Raw genomic sequence first — 26,755 nt, forward strand, 5'->3', positions numbered from 1 at the left:
AACAAAACGGAGGCCTCCATTTGTACCATCTACACTGTCTTCCCTTGAAAGGATGTGATGTGGTGACATCAGTCCAAGGCACACAGCCTGTCTTTTCCTAACAATAAATGCAAGGTAGACTGGGACCCATGGCAATAAACCTGTCCTCTCTGAAAACTAATAGAAAGGAGACTTTTCCTCACAGAGCAAGCCTGTCATCAGGTAAGATAATCTTAACTTGAGTTCTAGGACCTTTACTCCTGCCAGTATTTCCAATCAGGAACCAGAGTTCTGACCTTGGTTTGGAGTTTCCATCTCTTCCCCTTTTTCCAGGAAGTAGAGTTGAGAAATTGGCCCACAGAATTTCTTCTGTCTTTTTCTAACAGAGACTGAAGGGGTGGCATGAGCCCATGGTCTAAGCCTGTCCTCTCTGAGCGAATGTTGCCTAGAGTCCTAGGCACAGAGCAACGAGCCTTCTTTAAGGAAGAGAAACTAGAATGAAGACTCTGGAAATCAGCACCAAGCCTGGACCTCTAGAAATGAACTAGCTGAAAGCCCCATGACCACAATGTCAAGATCATCCAATTGGTAACACAGTCCAGGCTGAAGATCTAGACCCACCATACCCAGCATGGCTCCTGCTACCAGAAATTCTTTTGGAGACTTTGGCCCACAGAATCAAGATATCGTCTCTTAGGAGAGAAAAAAACAGACTATTCACTTCATGCCACCAAGACTGTCTTCTCTTTAAAGCATTTATGACAGAAATTTGAGCCAAAGGCAAAAACCTTGTGTCATCCTAAGTGTTCATTCAGCACATCCTGGTCCCATGTCACCAATTTTCCCTTTTGCCAGTTCTTGAAAACCGACCATAACCTACAGCACCAAGCCTTTCTCTTGGTAAGAGAAGTTTGTGTAGGCACTTAGAAACTTGGCACAAAAACTGTACTCTTCTTTCAGTAACTCTATTGGGGAGTTTGGAAACATGACCAAGCATTGTTCCTATTTCAAGAAAGTAGATTGGAGACATAAATTTTCTAGCCTAAATTTTCATAATGGAAACTTTGGTGGAGGACTTGGCACATGGTAACAAGACCACCTTGGTAGAAAAAAAAAAAAGTTGATAGAAGTCCACGGCTCATGAACCAGTCCTCTGCATGTAGCAGGGGAAGAAGAGTGGAAGTTTGACAACACAACACCGTGCCGGTCTCATTTTCAACGTAAACTCGAGTAGATAACGTTTCCCACACACCCAAGCTTGGCTAATTTTCAGTAGTATAGTGAAAACCTATGCCCACAGTAACAAGACAACTCATCTGGTAGACAAATGATTCCTGATAGGTCTTCAATGACCCCTGTGAATTCTACGAAGTGTTCACTTGATCGCTGCATAATTGCCTAGTGATTGCTATGTGATTTTCAGATGACTTCTACCTTATTCCTCTTCCCATACCCTCAACCAAGTGTTTCAAAACATGTCTCATATACTACACATTTTCAATATTTCGGCATTGATGCATTGGCTATTAAGCAATTCCCTCCCGACATTAGTGGCCTAAGTCTGCATCTAAGAATAATGCAAGATTCACACCTGAAACCATTAAGAGTTCTATTCACAATGACTCAGGAATTTTGCTACAATACAGCAAAAAGGTGGCTACTGTTTCCACCTCTCTGAAGTAGCTTCCTCAAGCAGACTCTTGCTCCAAATTTCAACGCGCTAAATGTGTGACAGCTGCTCACTTTGTCTTCAATCATGTTGCCTGACCTCAGGCCATTTATCTAAGGATCACTATCTGGCAGCCTACACCACTGTCCTCAAGCAAGTCTTCTCAAGAAGACCTAACATTTTGATTGGAGGGAAGTGAGGTGTTTCTCCGTTTATGTGAATTTTACCAAGGAATGTAGACAAGTAACTGAAAAGTGAGTGCCACAGAATCGCTCAATGATGTGATGTTCTCAGGCCGGGCTCTTGATGGTCATGTGATTCCCAAGGAGCAGCCCGTGAATATCGTGAGATTTGCACGTCTTTGCTATAAGATTTTCAGGTGCTTCTACCTCCTTTTCTTCTGCTGGCCTAAACCAAGGGTTTCCAAAACACATTGAAGAAATTGCCTCATCGACTATGTCTCAGCTTTCTTTCTATGGTCGTTAAGCTAGTCCTTCTCAGAATCTATAGTTTGAGGTTTGCTATAGAGGAATTCTGAGGAAGCAGTTCTTTATGCCATGAAGAGGTATCCTCACAATGTCTCAACATTTCACCTACAATAGAGCAAACTGGTGGCTGTTGTTTCCTCCGCTATGCAGTCACTTCCTCACAGCACACTAAGCCTCCAAGTTTTAACACCGCCAATATGCGACCACAGCCTCCACTACCACAAAGCAGGTTTCCTGACAACAGACAAAACCTGAGGCAAATTAAGGATCATTATCTGGTCACATATACTGTTGATCTCAAGTAAGTTTTGTAATATGGACATGACATTTAATTGGAGGTCAGTTAGGAGGCTGTCTTGGCTACTTTCTGTTATACTGAGACTAATGTTTTCTCAGTGTTTATGTGAATTATATCAAGTGATATGCACTTGTCATTCCAAAGGGAGCACTATGTCATTCCCATGTGTCACATGATCTCCCTGTGTTTCATACAGTCTACTTTCTTGATTGGCAAGTGATTCCCAAAGGACGGTCACGTGATCCTGTCGTGACTCCCACGGAGCCATGGTCCTGAGGTGAACATTGTCTAATTTTGAACAGACTAGGCAGAAGATCTACTCATACTACCAACAACTTAGACCCTATGATGGAAACTAATGTGCAGTACATGGCCCAAAGACCAAAGCTGTCTACTCTTACAGAAAAGAAAGAGACCTCTGTTCATGGTATCAGTACTGTCCTCCCTTTAAATGATGTAGACTGGAGACTTGGGCCCATGACAGAAAGCTAGTCTCTTCCTAACAATAATACAACAGAGCCCTGTTCTAAAACCACCCAGCCTATCCTCATTGAAAATTAGTAGATTGGAGACCCTAAACCTCAAAGGCAGCCTTTCATCTGGTAAGAATGCCTTTCTTATAGAAGTAGAACCTTGACGCTAGGCCTAGAATATCTGTTAGGAGCAAAAGTGGTGACTTTGGCTTGTACGTCCAATCCTTTCACCTATTCCAGGAGGTTGAGCTGAGACCTTGGCCCACAGCATTTCTTCAATACTTTCCTGACAGAGACTAAAGCGGTAGCCTGAGAACAAAGTTCTAAGCCTGTCCTCCCTGCACGAATGTCGAGTGGTGTCCTAGGCCAACAGCAACAGCCTGTCTTTATGCAAGAGAAACTAGAATAGAGATTTAGGCATATGACACCAAGCCTGGACTCTCCTCACAGGAACTAGAGTGCAGGCCCAGGTTTCTAAGTTCAAAACTGTCTAATTGATAACAGACTAGATGAAACGACTACTCAAACTACATTCGAGGTAGCCCCTGTGAACAGAAACTAATGTGAACTGCATGGCTCACAAACAAAGCTGTCTTCTCTGAACAGAAGAAAAAATGGGACTTCCATTCATACCAGCAACACTCTTCCCTTTAAAGGATGTGGAGTTATGACAGGGGTCCAAGGCACGAAGCCTGTCTTTTCCTAACAATAAGTACAAGGGAGATTGATACAAATGGCTGTAAACATACCCACCCTAAAAACTTGCAGAGAGGAGAACCATAGGGCAATCAGTCCTCAGGTAAGATAATCTTAACTCGAGACCTAAGACCTTGTCTTCTGACTGGATTTCTAATCAGGAACCAGAGTGCTGACTTTGATTTGCAGGTCCAATCCCTTTCCCTATTTCCAGGAAGTAGAGCTGAGAAATTGGCCCACAGCATTCCTTCTGATTTTCCCTAACAGAGACTGAAGGGGTGCCCTGGGCCCATGGTTCTAAGCCTGACCTATCTGAACAAATGTTGCCTGAAGCCTTAGGCATACGGCAATGATCCTTTATGGAAGAGATATTAGAATGAAGACAGTGGAAGTCTTCATTCCACTGGCAGCAGGCCTGGATCCCCTAAAAGGAATTATTTGGCAGTCCCAGGCCCACAAGGTCAAGACCAACCAATTGGTAACAGAGACTAGACTGAAGACATAGGCCCACAAGACCTAGGCTGTTACCTGGTACCAAAAACTCTTGGGAAGACCTTGGCCCACAGAACCAAGCTGTCATCTCCTAGGAGCGGGAAGAACGGAAGACTTGGTTCATGGCACCAAGACTGTCCTCATTTTAAAGTATTTCTAAGAAATTTGGGTTGATAGTACCAAACTTGTGTGATTGTTACAGTATTCAGCATATCCTGGTCCCATGACATCAATTATATTTTTTGCTGATTATTGAAAGGTGACAGTAACCTACAGCACCAAGCCTTTCCCATGGTAAGAGAAGGTAGTGAGGGCACTTTGAAACTTGGCACAAAACTGGGACTCTTCTTTCAGGAACTTGATTGGGGAGCATGGAAACACAACCAAGCATTGTTCCTATTTCCAGAAAATAGAATGGAGACCTTGGCCCACAGAATCTAGCCTAACTTTCTTAACGGAACCTTGGGTGGTGGACTTGGCTCCTGGCAACAAGACTGCCTTGTTAGGAAAAAAAAGTGGATAGAGGTTAATGGCTTAAGACTCAGTCCTCTGTCTGAATCAGGGGAAGTAGAGTTGATGTTTGAAAACACGACATCTTACTAGTCTCATTTTCAAGGTAATCTTGAGTAGAAAAGGTTTCCCATACACTCAATGCTTATTAAATCTGAGAAGCAGAGTGAAAACCGACACCCACATCAATAAGACTAGTCACCTGGTAGACACACTATTCCCTCAGGGTCTTCCTTGACCCCCATGTGAATCCCGTGAGGTGTTCATGTAACCGCCGTGTAATTCCCTAGTGATTGCTATGTGATTTTAAGGTGCCCTCCACCTTATTCTTCTTCTCCTATCCTCAACCAAGTGTTTTCAAAATACATCTCATAAACTGCTTCATTTTCAATATATCAGCTTAGATACATTGGCCATTAAGCAATACCCTCTCGACATTAGTGGCCTAAGGTCTATATCAAGAATGGTGTGGGAGTCGCACCTGACGCTGTTAAGAATTATGCTTACAATGACTCAGCATTTTTGCTACAATATAACAAATTGGTAGCAGCTGTTTCCATCGCTCTAAAGTAGCTTCCGCAAGCAGACTCATCCTCCAAATTTCAATGGGTTTACTGTGTGAGAGCTGCTCCCATTGTCTTCAAGGTTGCCTGACCACAACGAAATCTTAGTCCAGTTATCTAATGACAATTTTCTGGTAGCCTACAGTGGGTCCTCAAGCAAGTCTTCTCATGCAGACATGACCTTTGGATTGAGGAGTAGTGAGGTGGCTTTCTTGGTCATGCTCTGTTACACACTGACTTTCCTTTTCTCAGAGTTTATGTGAATTTTACCAAGAAATGTAGAAGGGTAATTTAAAAGTGCACACCACACAATCACACTAATGTCACATGATCTCCCTGTAATGCCAAAGGCCAGTCTCTTGATGGTCACGTGATTCCTGGGGGGAAGCCAAGTGAATTTTGTGAGATTCCCTCATTCTTGCTATGAGATTTTCAGGTGACTTCTATCTCTTTTTCTTCTGCTGGCCTAAACTAATGGTTTTCAGAACATGTTGAAGAAATTACCTCAGTGTCAATACTCCAGTTTTCTTTCCATGATCGTTAAGACAGTCTCTCTCAGAATTTGTAGTCTGAGGTTTGCTATAGAGGAATTCTGAGGCAGCCGTCTTTCCGCCATGAAGAGATATCTTCATAATGACTCAACATTTTTCATACAATAGAGTAAAATTGAGGCTAATGTTTCCACCTCTATACAGTCTCTTTTCCACAGCACACTCATTCTCCAATTTTCAATGCAGCAATATGTGACTGCTGCCTCCACTGCCAGAAAGCAGTTTTCTTGACAACAGACAAAACCTGACACGAATTAAAGAAGATTGTCTGGCCGCATATATCATTGAGCTTAAGTAAGCTTTATAATGTAGACATGACATTTAATTGGAGGTCTATTAGGAGGCTGTCTTGGCCACCTTCTGTTACACACAGACTAATGTTTTCTCAGTGTTTATGTATACATTCTCAAGTGATATGCATTTCAAAAGGAACACTACATTATCCCCATCCGTCACATGATTTCCCTGTGATTCATACAGTCCAGTCTCTAGATGGGCATGTGATTCCCATGGGCAGTAACCTTATCCTGTCATGACTCCCGTGGAGCCATGGTCCCAAAGTGAATACTGTCTCATTTTGAGTAGCCTACACTAAAGACCTATGCACACAAACAACAACCTAGATCCTGTGACAGAAATTATTGCGCAGTGCATGGCACACATATCAAAGCTGTCTACTCTTACAGAAAGGAAATGAGACTTCTGTTCATGATAACAGTACTATCCTTCCCTCAAATGATGTGTACTGGAGATCTGGGTCCATGACACAAAGCTAGTCTCTTACTAACATGAATACAATGGAGCCCTGGTCTAAAGCCATCAGGCCTGTTCTGGTTGAAAATTAGTAGATAGGAGACCTTAAACCTCAAGGCCAGCCTTTCCTCTGGTAAGAATATCTTTCTTAGAGAAATAGAACCTTGTCTACAGGCCTGGAATTTCTGTTAAAAGTGAGAGGTGACTTTGATTTGTAGTTCCAATCCTTTCACCTTTTCCAGGAGGTAGAGCTCAGACCTCATCCCACAGCATTTCTTCTGTCTTTTCCTAAAAGAGACTGAAATGGTGGCCTGTGCCCATGATTCTAAGCCTCTCCTCCATGAATGAATGTCAAGGGGTGTCCTCAGCCCACAGCAACAAGACTCTCTTTATGCAAGAGAAACTGGAATGGAGACTTAGTCCTGTGACACCAAGCCAGGATTCTCCACACAGGAACTAGAGTGTGACCAGGCTCCCAAGGTCAAGACCGTCTAATTGATAACAGACTAGACCAAACACTACTCACACTACACCTAAGGTAGCCCCTATGAGCAAAACTCATGTGAAGTGGGTGGCCCACAAAAAAAAAAAAAAAAAAAAGATGTTTTCTCTGAACAAAAGGAAAATTGGAGGCCTCCATTCTTACTAACAACACTGTCTTCCATTGAAAAGGTGTGGAGTGGAGACACGAGCCTAAGGCACAAAGCCTATCTTTTCCTAACAATAAGTACAAGGGAGACTGAAATGCATGGCACTAAGCCCATCCTCTCTGAAAACTAGTAGATAGTAGAACTTAACCCAAAGGACAAGCCTGTCTTCGGATAAGAGTATCTTAACTTGAAACCAAGGACTTTGTCTCCTGCATGGATTTCTAATCAGGAACCAGAGTGGTGACTTTGATTTGCACTTCCAAACCCTTCCCCTATTTCCAGGAAGTAGAACTGAGAAATTGGCCCACAGCATTTCTTCTGTCTTTCCCTAAAAGTGACTGAAGAGGTGGCCTGGGCCCATGGTTCTAAGCCTCTCCTGTCTGAATGAATGTCGACTGGGGTCCTAGGCCCACAGCAACAAGCCTTTATGGAAGAGAAACTAGAACAAAGACTGGAAATCGGCACAAAGCCTGAATCTCCTCAAAGGAACTGGATGTCTGCCCCAGGCCCATAAGATCAAGACCATCCAACTGGTAACAAAGTGCAGACTGAAGACCTAGGCACACAACACCCAGCCTGGCCCATGCTACCAGAACCTCTTGAGGAGAACTTGGTTCACAGAAACAAGTTGTCATCTCCTAGGAGGTAGAAGAATGGAGGACTCGTGTCATGGCACCAAGACTGTCCTCTCTTTAAAGCATTTATGATAGAAATTTGGGCCAGTGGCACCAAACTTGTGTCATGCTAACAGTCCATTTAGCACAACCTGGTCTCACGTTGCCAATTTTCCCTTTTGCCAGTTATTGAAAGATGACCATAACCTGCAGCACCAAGCCTTTCTCCTGGTAAAAGAAGGTAGTGTGGCACTTAGAAACTTGGCACAAAGCCCGGACTTTTCTTTCAAGAACTTGACTGGGGAGCTTGGAAGTATGGTCAAGCATTGTTTCTATTTCCAGGAAGTAGAGTAGAGACCTTGGTCCACAGAATCTAGCCTAACTTTTCTTAACTTAACCTCATGTGGAGGACTTAGCACCAGATAAAAAGACCGTATTGGTAGAAAAAAAAATGTTGATAGAAGTCCATGGCTCGTGACCCAGTCCTCTGCTTGGATCAGGTGAAGTAGAGTTAATGTTTGAAAACAACACCATGCCAGTTTCATTTTCAGGGTAAACTCATGTTGAAAACAGTTCCCACACACTCAAGCCTATTTCATTCTAAGAAGTAGATTGAAAACATACTCCCATAGCAATAAATCTAGTCCCCTGGTAGACACATGATTCCCGCAGGGTCTTTTTGACTGCATGTGAATCCCACAAGGTGTTTGTGTGACTGCCGCATGATTACCTAGTGATTTTAAAGTGACTTCAAACTTTTTCTATTCCCCTATCCTCAATCAAGTGTTTTCAAAACACATCTCACATACTTCTTCATTTTCAATATTTCAGCTTCGATGCATTGGCCGTTAAAAAAATTTCTCTTGACAGTAGCGGTCTAATGTTCACATCTAAGTATAGTGAGGGAGTTGCACCTGAAGCCATTAAGAGTTATGCTCACAATGTCTCAGGATTTTTGCTCCAGTATAGCACAATGGCGGCTGCTGTTTGCAGCACTCTAAAGTAGCTTCCTCAGTCTATGGCCATGCTACCCTGAACAAGTCTGATCCTGTCTGATCTCGAAAGCTAAGCAGGGTTGGGCCTGGTTAGTACTTGGATAGGAGACCACCTAGGAAGACCAGGTACTGTAGGCATAAAATTTAAAAAAAAAATAAGGGATTGTAAGCTGACAAGGTTCTTGCAATCTGTGAGGTCAACCAAGGGTTGCCTCATCTAAAAAATAAATTAAAAATAAATAAATAAAGTAGCTTCCTCAAGCAGACTCAGCCTCCAAATTTCAACACGGTTAATGTGCGACAGCTGCTCTCTTTGCCTTCAAGCAGGTTACCTGACAACAGATGAAGCCTCAGGCCAATTATCTAACAATCATTGTCTGCTAGCCTACATAACTCTACTCAAGCAAGTCTTCCCATGCAGTCATGACCTTTCGATTGAAGGGCAGTGAAGTGGCTGTATGCCCATGCTCTGTTATAAAAGAACTCTCCTTTTCATATTGTTTATGTAGAAGGAATGTAGAAGGGTAACACGAAAGTGAGCAACACACCATCACCCCAATGTCACGTGATATCCCTGTGATTACCCAAAGACAGTTTTTTAATGGTCAAGTGATTCACATGTGGCAACAATGTGAATGTCGCAAGATTCCATTGTCTTTGCTACGAGATTTTCAAGTGATTTCCACCTCCTTTTCCTCTGCTGGAATGAACTAAGGGTTTTCAGAACACGTTGAAGGAAATGCCTCAATGTCAATACCTCAGGTTTCTTTCCATGTTTGATAAGCTGGTCACTTTCAGAATTTCTAGTTTAAGGTTTGCTATAGAGGAATTCTGAGTTAGCCCTTCTTTCTGCCATGAAGAAGTAGCCTCACAATGACTCAGCATTTTTCCTACAATGCAGTGAAATGGTGGCGGCTGTTTCCACTGCTATCCAGAAGCTTCCTCACAACACACCCAGCCTCCAATTTTCAATGCAGTCAATTTGCGACTGCCACTTCCCCTGCCTTAAAACAGGTTTCATGACAACAGACGAATCCTGAGGCGAATTAAGGATCATTGGCCGCATATATTGCTGACCTCAAGTAAGTGTTCTAATGCAGACATGACATTCAATTGTAGTTCAGTTAGGAGGCTGTCTTGGCCATCTTCCATCACACACAGACCAAGATTTTTTTTAGTGTTTATTTGAATTTTATCATGTGCTATGTACTGGTCATTCCAAAGGGATGACATCCTCCCTTTTGTAAAATGATCCCTCTGTTTTTCACATAGACCTGTCTCAATGGGCACGTGATACCGCAGGGCTGTCACGTGAGTCTTCAAGATTCCTGCAGGTCCATACTCCATCTAATTTTGACCATACTAGGCTAAAGACCTACGCACACTACAAGCAACCTAGACCCTGTGAACAGAAAGTAATGTGCAGTGCATTGGCCATAGATCAAAGCTGTCTACATTTACAGAAAAGAAAGGAAATCTCCATTTATGGTACCATTGTCCTGCCTTCCAATGACGTATACTAGAGACCTGGGCCCATGACACAAAGCCAGTTACTTCCTAAAACTAATACAACAGAGCCCTGGTCTAAGCCATCAAGCCTGTCTTTGTTGATAACTAGGAGATTGGAGACCTTAAACCGCAAGGCCAGCCTTTCCTTTGGTAAGAATATCTTTCTTGCAGAACTAGAACCTTGGATCCAGGCCTGGATTTTCATTTAGGGGTAAGAGTGGTGACCTTTGCTTGCGGTTATAATCCCTTCACCTTTTCCGGGTGGTAGAGCTGAGATCTGCCCATACCATTTCTTTTGTCTTTTCCTAACAGAGACTGAAGTGGTGTCTTGGGCCCACAGTCCTAAGACTGTCCTCCCTGAACAAATGTCAAGTGCTGTCCTAGGCTGACAGCAACAAGCCTGTCTTTATGCAAGGGAAACTTGAATGGAGACTTAGGCTTGTGCCACCAAGCCTGGACCCCTAGTCACAGGAATTAGGATGCAGGACCAGGCTCCCAAGATCATGACTGTCTAATTCATAAAAGACTAGATGAAACACCTACTCATAATTCACCCAATGCAGCCTCTGTGAACAGATACTCATGCGGATTGCATGACCCACAATCATAGCTGTCTTCTCTGAACAAAAGGAAGAATGTAGGCTTGTTAATGCCAGCAATACTGTGTTCTCTTGAAATGATGTGGAGTGGTGACACAGGCCCAAGGCACAAAGCCTGGCTTTTCCTAAGAAAAAGTACAAGAGAGACTGGGACCCAAGGCACTTACTCTGTCCTTTCTGAAAATTAATAGATAGGAAAACACAACCCACAGGGCAAGCCTGCCCTCTGGTAAGATAATCATAACTTGAGACCTAGGGCCTTGTCTCTGGCCTGGAATTTGAATCAGAAACTAGAGCTGACCTTAGTTTGCAGTTCTACACTCTTCCCCTATTTCTAGGAAGTAGAGCAGAGAAATTGTCCCACAGCATTTATTGTGTCTTTCCTATCAGAACCTGAAGTGGTGGCATGGGCCCCTGCTTCTTTTTTCTTTTAACTTTTTAAAAAATTTTTCCCTTGTCCCCTCCCCTATGGTAACCACTAGTCCATTGTCCATGTCCGTGAGTCTCTGTTTGTCCTGTTCATTTGTTGTTTTTAGATTTATATCCCACATATAAGTGATATCACGTGATTTTCAACCTTTTCTGTCTGGCTTATTTCGCTTAGTATAATTATTTCAAGGTCCATCCATGTCCTGGCCACTGTTAATAATGCTGCTATGAACATCAATTTGCAAATATCTTTTTGGATATGAGTTTTCAAGTCTTTGGTGTAAATACTCAGTAGAGGGATTGCTGGATCATATGGTAGATCAATTCTTAGTATTTTGAGGAACATCTATACTGTTTTCCATAGTGGCTGTACCAATTTGCAGTCCCACCAACAGTGTATGAGGGTATCTATTTCTCCACATCCTCTCTATCATTTGTTATTAATTTTCTTGTTGATTATAGCCAGTCTAACAGGTATGAGATGATATCTCATTGTGGTTTTGATTTGCATTTCCCTAATAGCAGTGTTTAGCATCTTTTCATATATTTGCTGGCCATTTGTATGTCCTCTAGTGAGAAGTGTCTGTTCAGGTCCTCTGCCCATTTTTTGATAGGGTCATTTGTTTTTTTGTTGTTATTGAGTCATATGAGTTCTTTGTATATTTTAGATCATAGGCCCTTATCAGAGGCATTTCTTGCAAATATAGTTTCCCATTCAGATGGTTGTCTCTTTATCTTATCGATGATTTCTTTTGCTGAGCAGATTTTTAGATTGATGTAGTCCCATTCATTTAATTTTGCTTTTACTTCCCTTGCCTTTGAAGTCAAATTCGTAAAATCTTCTTTAAGTCCTTAGGTCCTTGACTTTAGTTCCTATGTTTTCTTCTATGCATTTTATTGATTCTGGTCTTATATTCAGGTCCTTAATCCATTTCTATTAACTTTGGGCATGTGATGATAGAAAACAATCTAGTTTTATTCTTTTGCAGGTGGCTTTCCAGTTTTCCCAGAACCATTTACTGAAGTGCCATTCCTTTCTCCACTGTATGATTTTGGCTTTTTTTGTTGAAAATTATTTGCCCCTATAAATATGTGTTTACTTCTGGACTCTCTATTCTGTTCCACTGGTCCATGTGTATGTTTTCCTGCCATTACTATGCCATTTTGATTACTGTTGCTTTGTAGTATAATTTGAAGTTGGGCAGAGTGATGCCTCCAGCCTCGTTCTTTGTTTTCAGGATGGCTTTGGCAATTTAGTCTTTTGAACTTCCATACAAATCTGAAGATTTTTTGTTCTATTTCTTTAAAAAAAATGCCGATGGAATTTTGGTGACTGCATTAAATTTGTATAATGCTTTAGGTAATATGGTAATTTTAACTATGCTGATTCTTCCAATCCAAGAACACAAAATATCTTTCGATTCTTTGTATCTTCTTTGATTTCTTATGATAGGGTCTTATAGTTTTCATTATATAGGTCCTTCACATGTTTCATGAGATGTAATCCTAGATAAAATATCCTAGATATTTTATTCTTTTTATTGCAATTGAAAATGAATTTTTTTCCACTTCTTTTTCTGACACTTCATTATTAGAGTATAGGAATGCTATGGATTTTTGAACATTAATTTTGTATCTAGAGACTACTGTATTTGCTTATTGTTTCTAGTAGTATTCTTGTGGAGCCTTTAGGGTTTTCTATATAGAGAATCATGTCATCCACAAATAATGACAGTTTGACTTCTTCGTTTCCTATTTGGATGCCTTTTATATCTTTCTTTTACCTGATTGCACTTGCTAGGACCACCAGTGTTATATTGAATAACAGTTGCAAGCGTGGACAGCCTTGCCTTGTCCATCCATCTTAGAGGGAAGGTTTTAGTTTTTCACCATTAAGTATAATGTTGGCTGAGGGTTTGTCATATATGCCTTTATTCTGTTAAGGTACTTTCCATCTATACTGATTTTGCTATGTGTTTTGATCATAAATAGGTTCTGTATCTTGTCAAAGGCTTTTTCTGCATCTATTAATGTGATCATTTGATATTTATTTTTTAATTTGTTTATGTGGTGTATCACATTAATCGATTTGCATATGTTGAACCATCCCTGTGCCTCTGGGATGAAGCACACTTGATCGTGATGTATAATATTTTCAAAATGTTTTTGTTTGCTAGTATCTTATTTAGGACTTTTGCATCTGTGTTCATGAGAGATATTAGTCTGTAGTTTTCTTTTTTTTATGTTATCTTTACCAGATTTTGGTATCATGGTAATATCAACCTCATAAAATGAGTTGGGAAGTATTGCCTCCTCTTTGTTTTATTATAAGTATTTGAGGAGAATAGGTATTAAATCTTCTTTGAATTTTTGGTAGAATTCACTGGTGAAGCCATCTGGTCTTCGACTTTTACTTTTTGATAGGTTTTTGATGAGTTTCAATTTCCATACTGCTGTTTGGTCTATTTAGATTTCCCAGTTCTTCTTGATTCATTCTAGGAAGGTTGTATCTTTCTAGGTACTGGTCCATTCTTCTAGGTTATTAAATTTGGTATTATATACTTTTTCATAGTATTCTTATATGATTCTTTATATTTCTCCTATGTCTGTTGTAATTTCCTCTCTTTCATCCCTGATTTTGTTCATTTGAGTCTTTCTCTTTTTTCTTTAGTGAATCAAGCCAGGATTTTTTCAATTTTATTAACCTTTCAAAGAACCAGCTTTGTTGCACTTATTTTTTCTATTGTTTTTATTTTGTTTTGTTTTCAATTTCATTTATTTCTGCTCTAATTTTGATTATTTCTTTCCTTCTGCTGACTTTAGGCTTTATTTGTTCTTCCTTTTCTAATTTTTTAAGATGAAGAGTTAAATTCTTTATTTGGGCTCGTTCTTGTTTTTGGAGATAGGCCTGTAATGATATGAATTTTCTTCTTATGACTGCTTTTGCCATGTTCCAAAAATTTTGGGAGCGGTTGTTGCACATTAAATGCATTGAAATTTGGAGGCTGGTCTTGGTAGAGAAAAAATGATCTATAGAAGTCCATGGTGCAGTACCCAGTCCTCTACCCAAATCAGGGAATGTAGAGTAGATGTTTGAAAACACAACACCATGCTGGTTTAATTTTCAAGATAAAATGGTGAGGCAACTTCCCAGAACAGCTCTGCCTGGGAGTGCTTTGAGCTCCATGCGGCCAGTGGCAGTGCCCAGGATCAGGGCAGAAGGCAGAAAAATGGGGATGGCAGTAAAGCGGGGATGGTAGGGAAACAACAGTTGATTTTTACCAGCAGCAATTGTAAAACCAAGGCTGAGTTGCAGTCCCCATCACCCAACGAAGAGAGATTCTCTCTGCATACCATCTGAGACTGATCAGCCCCAGGGGAATCTGATCAAACACTACTGAAACTGTAGCTAATACTGACAGGAACTGAGACTGAAGATAGTGAGCATCATTAAACATCTATAAGGGAAAAAAAGATATTATTGAGACTTATATTTAGTTGCATTTTCACAGCACACTCGGTCTCTAATTTTCATGCAACCTAAATGCGACCGCCACCCCCCAATGCCTTTAAGCAGGTTTCTTGATAACAGAAAAAATCTTAGGCGGAATAATGATCACTGTCTGGCTAGATATACTGCTTATCTCAAGTAAACATTCTAATGAGGACATGACATTAGATTGGAGGACAGTTCGGAGACTGTCTCAGACACCTTCCATTACACAGAGACTAAAGTTTTCTCAGTGTTTATATAAATTTTATCAAGTGATATGCACTCATCATTCCAAAGGAAGCACTACATCATCCCCATCTGGCACATGATCTCCCTGTGTTTGATGGGCACGTGATTCCTGAATGTGGTCATGTGTCCCTGTCATGCTTCCCGTGGGGCCATGCACACAACAAACAACCTAGACTCTATGAAAAGAAACTAATGTGCAGTGCATGGCCCACAGATCAAAGCTGTCTACCCTTACAAAAAAGAAAGGAGACCTCTGTTCATGTTACCAGTACTGTCTTCCTTTCAAATGATTTAGACCTTTGACTTGGGCCCATGACAAAAGTCATTCTCTTCCTAACACGAATGCAACAGAGCCCTGGTCTAAAGCCACCAAGCCTGTACTTATTGAAAACTAGTAGTTTGGATACCTAAACCACAAGGCCAGCCTTTTCTCTGGTAAGAATATCTTTCTTGGAGCCTAGAAGCTTGTCCAGGCCTGGAGTTTCTGTTAGGAGCAAAAGTGGTTTGCACTTCCAATTCCTTCAACTTTTCCATGACGTAGCACAGAGACCTCATCCCACAGCATTTCTTCTGTCTTTTCCTTACAGAGATTGAAGTGGTGGCCTGGGCCTATAGTTTTAAGCCTGTCTTCTCCAAACGGATGTCGAGTGGTATCCTAGGTCCACAACAATAAGCCTGTCTTTATGCAAGGGAAACTGAAATGGAAACTTAGGTTCATGACACCAAGCCTGGACTCCCCTTATAGGAACTAGAGTGCAGGCATAGGCTACCAAGGTCAAGACAGTCTAATTTATAACAGACTAGATGAAACACCTACTCACACTACACCCAAGGTAGTCCCAGTGAACTGAAACTCGTATGGAGTTCATTGCCCACGAACAAAGCTATCTTCTTTTAACAAAAGGAAAAATGGAAGCCTTTGTTCATGTCAGCAATACTGTCTTAAAATAATGCTGTGTGGTGACATGGGCCCACGGCACAAAGCCTGTCTTTTCCTAACAATAAGTACAAGCAGATTGGGACCCAAGGCACAAAGCCTGTCCCATCTGAAAACTAGTAGATAGGAAACCTCAACCCACAGGGTAAGCCTGTCCTCTGGTAAGAGAATCTTAACTCGAGAACTAGGATCTTGTCTCTGGTCTGGACTTTGAATCAGGAGTTAAAGTGCTGACCTTGGTTTGCAGTTTCAATCTCTTCCTCTATTTCCAGGAAGTAGAGCTGAGAAATTGGCCCACAACATTTATTCTGTCTTTTCCTAACAGAACTTGAAGTGGTGGCATGGGCCTCTGGTTCTAAGAGTGTTGTCTCTGAAGAAATGTCGACTGGAGTCCTGGACCTACAACAATGAGCCTTCTTTATGTAGGAGAAACTAGAATGGAGACCATGGAAATTGGCACCAAGCCTGAACCTTCTAAAAGGAACTAGTGGTCAGTACAGGCGTATATTATTGGTCAATACATATTACTGATAACATAGACGAGACTGAAAACCTAGGCTCTCAACATCCATCCTGATCTCTGCTACCAGAAACTCCAGTGGAGATTTTGTCACACAGAACCAAGCTTTCATCTCCTAAGAGGAGGATGAATGGATGACTTGGTCCATAGCATCAAGACTGTCCTCCCTTGAAAACATAGACAGTAGAAATTTGGGCCATTGGCACCAAACTTGTGTCATCCTAACAGTCCATTCAGCACAAACCTGGTCCCATGACTCCAAGAATTCCCTTTTGTCAATTATTGAAAGGTGACTTTAACCTACAAAGCCAAGCTTTCCCCTAGGACACAACTCGACATTGGTTCAGGGAAGTCAGGCTTAGAATCATGGGCCCAGGTCACCACTTCAGTCTCTGTTAGGAAAAGACAGAGGAAATACCATGGGCTGAGTCTTAGCTCTATCTCCCGGAAAAGGTGAAGGGTTTGGAAGTGCAAGCCAAGGTCACCACTCTTGCTCCAAACAGAAAGTTCAGGCCTGGAGCCAAGGTTCTAGTTCTCTAAGAAAGATATTCTTACCAGAGAAAAAGCTAGCATTGTGGTTTAAGGTCTCTAATATACTAATTTTCAAGGAGGACAGTCTTGGTAGCTTTAGACCAGGGCTCCGTTGTATTAGTGTTATAAGGAGACTGGATTTGTGTCATCGGCCAGGTCTCCAGTCGACATCATTTGAAGGGAAGACAGTACTGTTACCATAAATGGAGGTCTCCATTCTTTTCTGTAAGTGTAGACAGCTTTGATCTGTGGGCCATGCACTGCACATAAGTTTCTGTTCACAGGGGCTACGTTGTTTCTCCTGTGTGTAGGTCTTTAGCCTAATCTGTTCAAAATTAGATGGTCTTAACCTTTGGAGCATGGCCCCACAGGAATCACAATAGGGTCAAAAGACTGCTGCTCAGGAATCAAGTGCCCATCTAGGGACTGGCCTGTATGAAACACAGAGAGAACATGTGACAGATGGGCATGACGTAATGCTCCTTTTAGAATGACAAGTGCATATCACTTGATAAAATTCACATAAACATTTATAAAACAAGAGTCTCTGTGTACTAGAGGGTGGCTGAGACTGCCACTAACTGCCCTTTAATCGAAAGGCCATGTGTGCATAAGAAAACTTGCTGGAGGACAGAGGTTAGGCTGCCAGACTATAATCATTAATAAAACAAGATTCATCTGTTGTACGGTGACCTCTTTTTAAGGCAGTGGAAGAAGCAGTTGTCCAGATACCACATTGTATTATGTGGCTGTGTCTGTTGTGAGGAAGCAACTTGATTGCAGTGTCAACAGCTGCCGCCAATTTGCTATGTTGCAGTGAAAATATTGAGTCTATTAGGATACTGCCTAATGGTGGAAAGAGTGGCTGCCTTGGTATTCTTGTATAGCAAATCTTAGGCTACTAATGTTTAGAGCAAATTGCTTAATGGGTAATGCAACAAAGGTTATAATTTGAAGTAGAGACTGTTTCCAAATGTGTTCTCAAGGGATTGGTTTAGGCCAGTGAAAATGATTGGGGTGGAAGTCCCCTACAAATTTCATGGCTGTTACTAGGTAATCAGAGAGTGGTCACGAACAGACCCCGTTGGAGTCTTGCCACAATCACGTGACTATACCATGGGAATCGTGACCACTCAATGGGAATCACGTCGCGTTCACAGGACCACCCTACGGAAATCACACCATAAACTCGTGACCGCCACTCGGAAATCACGCCTCGTTCATGTGTCTGCTCCATGGGAATCACGCCACATTTACGCATCTGCCCACGGGAATGACAGGCATTCATGTGACTTCATTGCTGAAATCACGTGACCATCAAAAGACTGGCCGGTGGTCATCATAGTAAGATCATGTGATATTGAGTGATTATGTGCTGCTCACTTTTGTATTACAGTTGCATATCACTTGAGAAAATTCACATAAACACTGAGAAAACATTAGTCTGTGTGTAACAGAATGTGCCTGAGACACCCTCCTAACTGACCACCAATCGAACGTCATGTCTGCATTAGAAAACTTACTTGATATCAGCAGTACATGCAGACAATGATCATTAATTCATGTCAGGTTTTGTCTGTTGTCAGGAAACTTGCATTAAGGCAGTGGAGATGGCAGTCTTACACTGGCTTTGTGGAAAATTGGAGGCTGAGTCTGCTGTGAGGGAGCGACTGAATAGCAGTAGAAACATAGTTGTGATTTTGCTGTATTGTAGGAAAAATGCAGAGTCACTGTGGGGATAACTCTTCATGGTGGAAAGAGTGGTTGCCTAAGAATTCTTGTGTAGCAAATCTCAGACTACAAATTCTGAGAGGGACTGGTTTAATGACCATGGAAAGAAAGCTGAGATATTGACATTAAGGCACTCCAATATCCATCACCTGCATGGGGTGCTCAGCACTCCCTGCCTAGTGTGTCACCATCTTCCAAAGACTGAGCCCCTTTAAACACTTTGTTTTCCCCCTATTGCCCTTAGTCTCCGATCCACACCAGTCTCATGTCTGAGGCTTCGAATGGCTTTTGTTTGTTTCTTTGGGTCTTCCTCTCTATTTCAGATCCACATAGGAATGAAATCATAAGGCCCTGTCTTGGCGATCTGACATAGTTCCCTTCCCTTGACGGGGAGGGGAAGGCTCGAAGGGCCTGTCACAAAATGAATGGGTGAGTTTAGGGGCTCCTATATGGCAGAAGCCTAAGTTCCAAGTGGAACGCAGTTCCGAAGTTCCCAGGGCTATTCAGAGACCTCTTCTCTCCGGCCTAACCAGTGGCTGGACCGGCCACTGCTTATGGCATTTGGGAAACTAGGATGAAAATGCAACCATGATAAGGGAGGCCAAGGAGGTCAATGTGTGGCAGTGGAGGCTGGCTTCCCAGAAGGTCGGCAGTTAATGGCTGACCCCCTGGCAGAGGACAAGGCAGGCGTCCCGAGCCTTGGTTCTCCTGGCGTTTCTTGGAGCATTTGGGTCTGTGGAGAGTGGATGGCGCGTCCTTCTGGTCTTCCCTGGGCTGAGGCTGGGAGGAGTTGGTGCTACAAAATCGTGGCAGTTCCGGGACAGGTCTGCTATTGATAGATCCTAGCTGTATGCTGCATTCCTGACCTGCCGTTTTTAGTTCAGAACACACAGATGCCACACTCGCAGTGAATTGAGGCTGCTGCTCATGGCCCAGTAGAGGCTGTTGTCACCACCTACCTGCCAGCATGGCTGTAGGGATGAAATCACCACATCTCAGAGAAGGCCCAGGACAAGAGCTGGCCTTGTTATGTCAAACACCCTGGATGCCAGGCCTGGAAAGGCCTGGAATTGGGAGGTCTGGGAGTCACTGCTGTGCCCCACCCGGAGAACCAGCACCTGTGTAAACCCTTAAAGATCTGCAGGGCAGTGGGCAGGAATACTGCCCTCTTTCCTCCCATTTGACCATCTTCCTCACCCTCTCTAAACACCTGTGAACTTCATCTATCTATTCCAACCCAAGCAGCCCATTCTCCCCTCTCCTACCCTCACCCTGGACAGTCTGTTTGTCCACGGCAGGGCTTTGGACCACCAGCAAGGGCCCTGCTCCAGGGACATGGCTGCTGTGAAGCCTACAGCCCAGCCAGGCTGGGGCAGCCAGGGTCAGGTTCCTAGGGGCACAGGGTTGGGTAATAATTTATTAGTCCTGGCCAGCACCTCAGAAGGTGAGACCCCATGTTCCTTCCACCAGCCATGGTGCCAGACACAGTCCCTTTCCTCCTGAGATCAGGAATTCTGAGGGCTGAGGAGATCAAGTTAGACCCATGCATGAAGGGCACAGAAGAGAAAGGCCTCTGTAAGCTTTGAGAGCCTGGCTAGGAGGCCTCATTGACTTAGGGGGTCTTCAAGTATCTATATTAAACAGGCACAGCCATGGCTTGCCTCATTTCCAGGCAGTGTGGATGTTTTTGAACTGTTCCGTGTTTCTCAATCTCTAAAGAACTGAGTTGAGATATGTTTCTGGCTGGGAGTTTACAGTGTCCCTGTATGTGTCTGTGTGTGTGTATGTGTGTGTGTCTGTATGTTTGTCTGCATCTGTATGTGGCCGTGGCCAATGCGTGTGTGTGTTGTGTGTGGCAACATGGGAGAGATAGAGATGTAGTTGTGTGATATCCTGGCAGGTGGAAATATGTGAGTGCACTCATGTGTGCACCTGTGTGAACATTTCTATGAGTGTTAGCATATGGTTTCACTTGTGCTTAGTGATGTGGTTGTATTGTGCCTGCACTTTAGTGGGAGTGCAAAGCAGCATGTGTTGCTCAAGAGCCTTTAGGGAGTATATCAATTTCTGGTAGAATGAGTGTGTCAAATATTTTCCCCAGAGACGTCTGTCAATATTTTGTTGGACCTGGGTGTGAAAGCCAGGTGTCAAAAGAGAAGAGAATCCTCTGAGTCACATTAAAATTGTTTTCTTGGTGACAGATGATTGCTGGACCTCTGACGGCGAACAGTTTGTATGGAACTGTCGCATACGTGCAGCTTGCCCCTGAAACCAATATCACCTTTGAATCCATCTATGCTTCAATTGAGAATCTGAATTTCAAATTGTCAAACTAAGGAATCCACCCAGTATTATCCCTCCACCCCCACACACCCAAGCCCACAATCATTAGGATGGAGCTTCATGTGCTGCCTCCCCACAAGCATCCCATGGCCAGCAGCCTGCTCAGGCCAGCATCCACATCAGGACCAGAACCTCCTGTCCTGAGGAAGTGGCTGATATGCATGGCATCAAGAGCCAAAGGAGATCCAGTCCACCTGAGACCACAGCCCAGATGGCTGAGGAGGGGTCCTGGATGTAGCATCTCTCAGATGTTTTCCTCGGTAGCTAGTAGAGAAACTTTCATTTGCTCTAAGGTTACCTCAGACTTCCTCCTTTCATTTTGTGCTTCATGTATAGAATTTCTCACGACCGTGAACAAAGGTGTCGAGGTGACCCACATTTCCAGTGGCCAGCATTAACATTTGAGGATTCCAGACAAGTCACCAGTGGGCCCAGAGACATTGGAGCTCTCAGCAGCCATCAGCTGATTCTCTGGCACCTTTTTCCACCCCCCTCCCCCCGCCATTTGATGTCTGAAAAGAATTGACCCAATGATCCATTGAGGAGGATTTGCCTTGGGGAAGGCCTTGCAACCTGTGCTCTCCCTTAAGGAATCAGACTGTTTCCAGGTAGCAATCATGATAGAATTTCAGACAGAGGGAATCACCTGGACAGGGCAGAATGTGAAAAACTAGTCATCCTCCTCGGTCCCTGAGAGAACTTAATTAGACTGAAGCCAATAGACAAAGGGCTCCTGAGTACCCTTTCTTTTCCATGAGGTTGTTCACTGTTCTCTAAGAATAAATTTTTGGAAAAATATTGAGAATGGGTCCAGGGTGTCCTTCTGTCAGCAGCATCACAGCCTTCCTTTTCATTTCCCTATTTCTCGCCCCCCCACCCGCCCGTTCTAGAATGGATTACCCTTTCCCTCTTCTGGCTCTCAAAGAGATGACTTCTCAAGAAAAATCAAATGCATTTTTTTGGATTACTTTTTGATTTCAAAACATAGGAGGAATGTGATTGACATGGTCTCAGGAAAAACTGAAGCACCGGAACTGCTGCTCCATTTCAAATGGCACTCAGGTGACTCTGATAGTCTTTGCTAGGCGGCTCAGTGACAGGATGGAAAACGATCCCATCGATTCCAAACAACGTTCCCATTTGTTCTGAAATATGTCGTCATGAGAGTGCCAAACTACCGTTTGGCACCTCAAAACCTGCTGTGGTCTGTCCATTTGACTCAACGAAACCTAGTGGAGAAATGTGGCTTAATTTAACATCCTTATTAACATGTCAGGGGTGCTGCCTTCTGCTCCAGCATCTGTCACCTGCGTGGGGTGCTTGGCACCCACTGCCTCGTACATCACCATCTCCCAAAGGCTGAGCCCCTTTACACACATGTCGTTTTCCCCCTACAGCCCTTACACCCTGATCAACACCGTTCTCATGTCTGAGGCTTCAAATTGGCTTTTGTTTGCTTTTCATTGTCTTGTTCTCCTTTTCAAGTCCACATGGAAGTGAAATCATAAGGGCCCTGTCCTTGGCAGTCTGACATAGTTCCCTTCCCTTGATGGGTAGGGGGACTGCTTGAAAGAGCCAGTCACCAAATGAATGGGTGAGTATAGGAGCTTCTAAGTGACTGAGGACTGAGGACTGAGTTCCAGGCAGAATGCAGCTTCGAAATTCCCAGGGCTTTTAACATCACCCACCCTGGATCATGGTGGTAGAAATGAAGTCACCACATCTCAGAGAAGGCCCAAGACAAGAGCTGTCCTTGTTATATTAAATGCCCTGGGTGTCAGGCCTGGAAAGGGCCTGGAATTGGGAGGTCTGCGAGTCACCGCCCTGACTCCCCTGAAGAACCAGCCCTGCGTAAACCCCTAAAGGTCTGCGGGGCAGAGGGCAGGGGTGCTGCTAGTCTTACTCCTGCGCTGAGCGTCCGGGTCACCGATATTCATGCTCTTGCCCTAGGCCTCTTGACCGATTCAGAAGTGAACATGAGCCACTGTTTCCTGCCTCTCACTTCTCCCTGGGGCTTCTTCTCTGTCTCTTTCTCTCTTAACTTGGCTCTTCTGCAAAGTTGTCCCTGCCAGGCCCAGGGAAGCTCTGGGCAGGAAGGGGCAACTGGACAAGGTTTCAGCTTCTCCAGTCCCCAGTCAATGCTCCTTGGAGGCAACTGTTGTCCATCGAATTGATTAGGGCCAAGCAGGGGGCTCTCTCCTTCTTTCCTTTACTGTTTCTTCCCATAACACAGCAACCCACTTTTTTTGGATGCCCCATTCCATTTTCCTCTACTTACAGCTTCCAAGTCCACTCCCAGGACCCTCCTACCCTCTTCGGCCTCCAGGCAGCTCATTTCCTTCCTCCTTCATGTTTTGGTACTCCTTTGCTACCAGTTCTACTACCCTCCCTTCTCCCATTTTACCATTGTCCTTACTCCCTCTACACAGCCATGAAACTCACCTACCTGATGCAACACAAGTGGCTCATTCTTCCCTTCCCCCACCCTCACCTGGGAGAGTCTGTTTGTTCGTGGCAGGACTTTGGACCACCAGCAAGGGCCCTGCTCCAGGGACCTTGGCTGCTGTCAAGCTCACTGCCCAGCCAGGCTAGGGCAACCAAGGACTGCATCCTGGTGGCAGAGGGTTGGGTAATAATTTATTAGGCCTGGTCAGCACCTTAGAATGTGAGATCCTACATCCCCTCCACAAGCCATGCTGTCAGGCATACTCTCTTTCCTGTTTACGGCAGGAAGTCAAAGGGCTAAGGAGACCAAGCTAGGCCCAGGTGTGCAGGGCACAGAAGAAAAAGGCCTTTGGAGGCCTTGAGAGCCCAGCTGGGAAACCTCTTTGACTTCAGGTGTCTTCATGTGTCTGTATAAAACAGGCAATGCCATAGTTTGTCTCATTTTTCCAGCCGTTTGTGGGTGTGGTAGATCTGTTTAATGTCTCTCAATTTCTAGATAAATGATTTCAAATAGATTTATGGCTGGGAGTTTACAGTGTCCCTGTGTGCGAATATTTGTGTGTCTGTATGTGTTTGTCTGTGTCTATGTGTGTGTGTGTGTGAGATAGAGATGTGGTTTTGTGATATCCAGGCAGGTGAAATATGTGAGTGATGCTGTGTGAGTGCCTGTGTGGACATTGCTATGAGTTTTGGTGTACAGTTTCAAGTGTGTTTAATGATGTGGGCACATTGTGCATGCACTTTAGTGGGAGTGCAAAGCAGCATCTGTGCCTCAAGAGATTTTGGGGGGTATCAATGTCTGGTAGAGTGTTTAAGTGTGTCAGATATATTCCCCAGAGACATCTGTCAATATTTGGTTGGGCCTGGGTGTGAAGACTGAGTGTCAAAAGGGAAGAGAACCCTATGAGTCATATTATGATCATTTTCTTGGTGACAGATGATCGCTGAACCCCTGGCGGCGAACCCTTTGTATGGAACTGTCACTTGCCCCTAAAACAAATATCATCTTTGAATCTGTCTGTGCTTCTACTGACAATCTGAATTTCAAAATTGTCAAACTAAGGAAAAGAAATCCATCCAGTAATATCCCTCCACCCCTACACACCCAAGCCCAGAATCGTTAGGATGGGGCTTCATGCGCCGCCTCCCAACAAGGATCCTGTGGCCCACAGCTTGTTCAGGCCAGCATGCATGACAGGAACAGAGCCTATTGTCCTGAGGAGGTGCCTGACACTCCCAGCATCGGGGGCCAAGGGAGGTCCAGTCCACCTGAGGTCACAGCTCAGTCCAGGGCCCAGAGGGTTGATGAGGGGGACTAGCTGCCAAGCATCTTCCCTTTAGGAAGTTTTTCTTTCTCCCTGACTCTGTCTTCAGTTGGCTCTTCAGAAAATTTGAAGCAACCAGGCCCAGGGCTGGTGAAAGCTCAGAGGGGAGCTCTGGCCAGACAGTGGCCAGTTGACATGTATTAAGCCTCTCTAGGCCCCTGTACTGGCCCAGGTGAGTTACGTAATTAACACTCCTAGGAGGGAGGACTAGCTATCAATAAATTACAGCTGTTGTGTACATGGTTGATGGTGGCCAAGCCATGGACTCATCCCTCCCCCAGCCTTTTGCTGTGACTAAGCATCACTGTAAAGCCTTGTTCTTTTTCCTGACTCTCTTATTCCATTTGCCTTCTACTCTCAGCTTCCACCTTCACACCCCGTTTCATTCTAACTCATGTGAATTTTCCAGCAGGCCATTTCCCTTTTTCTTCAGGTTTATTTGACCGTTGCAGGCAATTCTACATTCCTCTACTTATCCATTCACCCATCTTCATCCCCCTGACAACCATTTCTATGTTCTTCACCCAACCTATTTCACAGTCCACTTCTGGCCAGTTTTCCCCAGCCCCCATCTTCACCCTAGACACTCTTGCACCCCCTCTCCCACAGAAGGGCTTTGGGATCCAAGAAAGCATCCAGTTTCTGGGAAAAGGCCTGCCTTCATGCCCATTGCTCAACCAAAGTGGGGCAGTCAGAAACTGGATTCTGGGGACATGGTGTTTGCTGACATCTCACTCAGCCTGGAAAGTGGCTCAGAAAGCAAGACCACACCTCCTTGCCTTAGTCATGCACCAGGCATGCTCCCTTTCATCCTTTAGCAAGGGGTACCAGAGGGCTGAAGAGAGTGCAGAAGGCCCAGGCCTGCAGGGGCTCTGAAGGGAAAACCAAGGTGTCCTCAAGGGCCTGGCTAGGATGCTGGCAAGACTTTGGGTGTCTTTTTGTGTCTGGATAAAACAAGGACAGCCATGGTCTACCTCACTGGCCCTTCCAGCTGTGGGACTTTGGAGCTGTGCCACATGCTTAACTGTCAGGGAAACTGAGTTCAAATAAGCGCCATGCTGGCTATGTTAGATACCACCCTCAGTGTTTGTGTGTGTGTGTGTGTGTGTGTGTGAGAGGAGAGAGAGAGAGAGAGAGAGAGAGAGAGATGCATGTGGATATCCAGGCAGGTGGAAATGCATGAGTGTCTACATGTGTGTGCCTGTGTGAAAATTTCTTGAGTGCCTGGGTACATTTTCAGGTGTTTCATGATGTGGGCACTTGGTGTCTTTGCTGAAGTGTGAATGCAAATCAGCATGTGAGCATAAAGTATCCTTTGCATTTATCAATGTCCAGATGAGTGTGTGTTTCATCTATTTTTCCCCAGAGAGACCTGTAAACATTGGGCTTGGCCTGGACAGAAGGAAGGGTGTCAGAAGGGAGGGAAATCATTCCAGCTCAATTGTGAGAGTTTATTGGATGGCAGATGATGGTTGGACTCTTTGCGGGGAACACATTAAGAGGTGTATAACTATCAGATCATGTGGACCTGAAATCAGTATAAACTTGGACTCTGTCAGTGAAGGATTATTTCAATTAAGGACATAAATTTCAAAAAGTCCAATATTCGAATCAAAGAAATCTGTCTGAATGGACCGCTGCCCACATCACAGCCCAGGATCTTTGGATTGGAGGTTCATGCGCTGCATGCCAATGGCCACTGGGGGATAGGGGTGTGGGCACAGCCTCTCCTGCTTGCTGCCCCACCCAGGTTAAGGGCAGAATCCACATCAGACTTAGAGCCTCCTGTCACCAATGGGAAGGAGTCCCATGTAGCCTTTGGGGCCCAAGGAGGCCTAATATGCCTGTGGCCAAAGCTTGGTCCATGGCCCTGATGGCTGAGGAGGGGGCCTGGCTGTGGCTTGTCTCACATG

At 44.0% G+C, this 26,755-nt stretch overlaps 1 pseudogene; it reads left to right on the plus strand.

Annotated features, from left to right (window-relative positions):
• The first annotated feature begins 8,750 nt into the window (after positions 1-8,750).
• Positions 8,751-8,869, plus strand: LOC120584314 (uncharacterized; annotated as a pseudogene).
• Positions 8,870-26,755: the final 17,886 nt, after the last annotated feature.

The sequence above is a fragment of the Pteropus medius genome, unplaced genomic scaffold (assembly GCF_902729225.1).
Source record: "Pteropus medius unplaced genomic scaffold, Ma_sr-lr_union100, whole genome shotgun sequence".
NCBI classification, from domain to species: Eukaryota; Metazoa; Chordata; class Mammalia; order Chiroptera; family Pteropodidae; genus Pteropus; species Pteropus medius.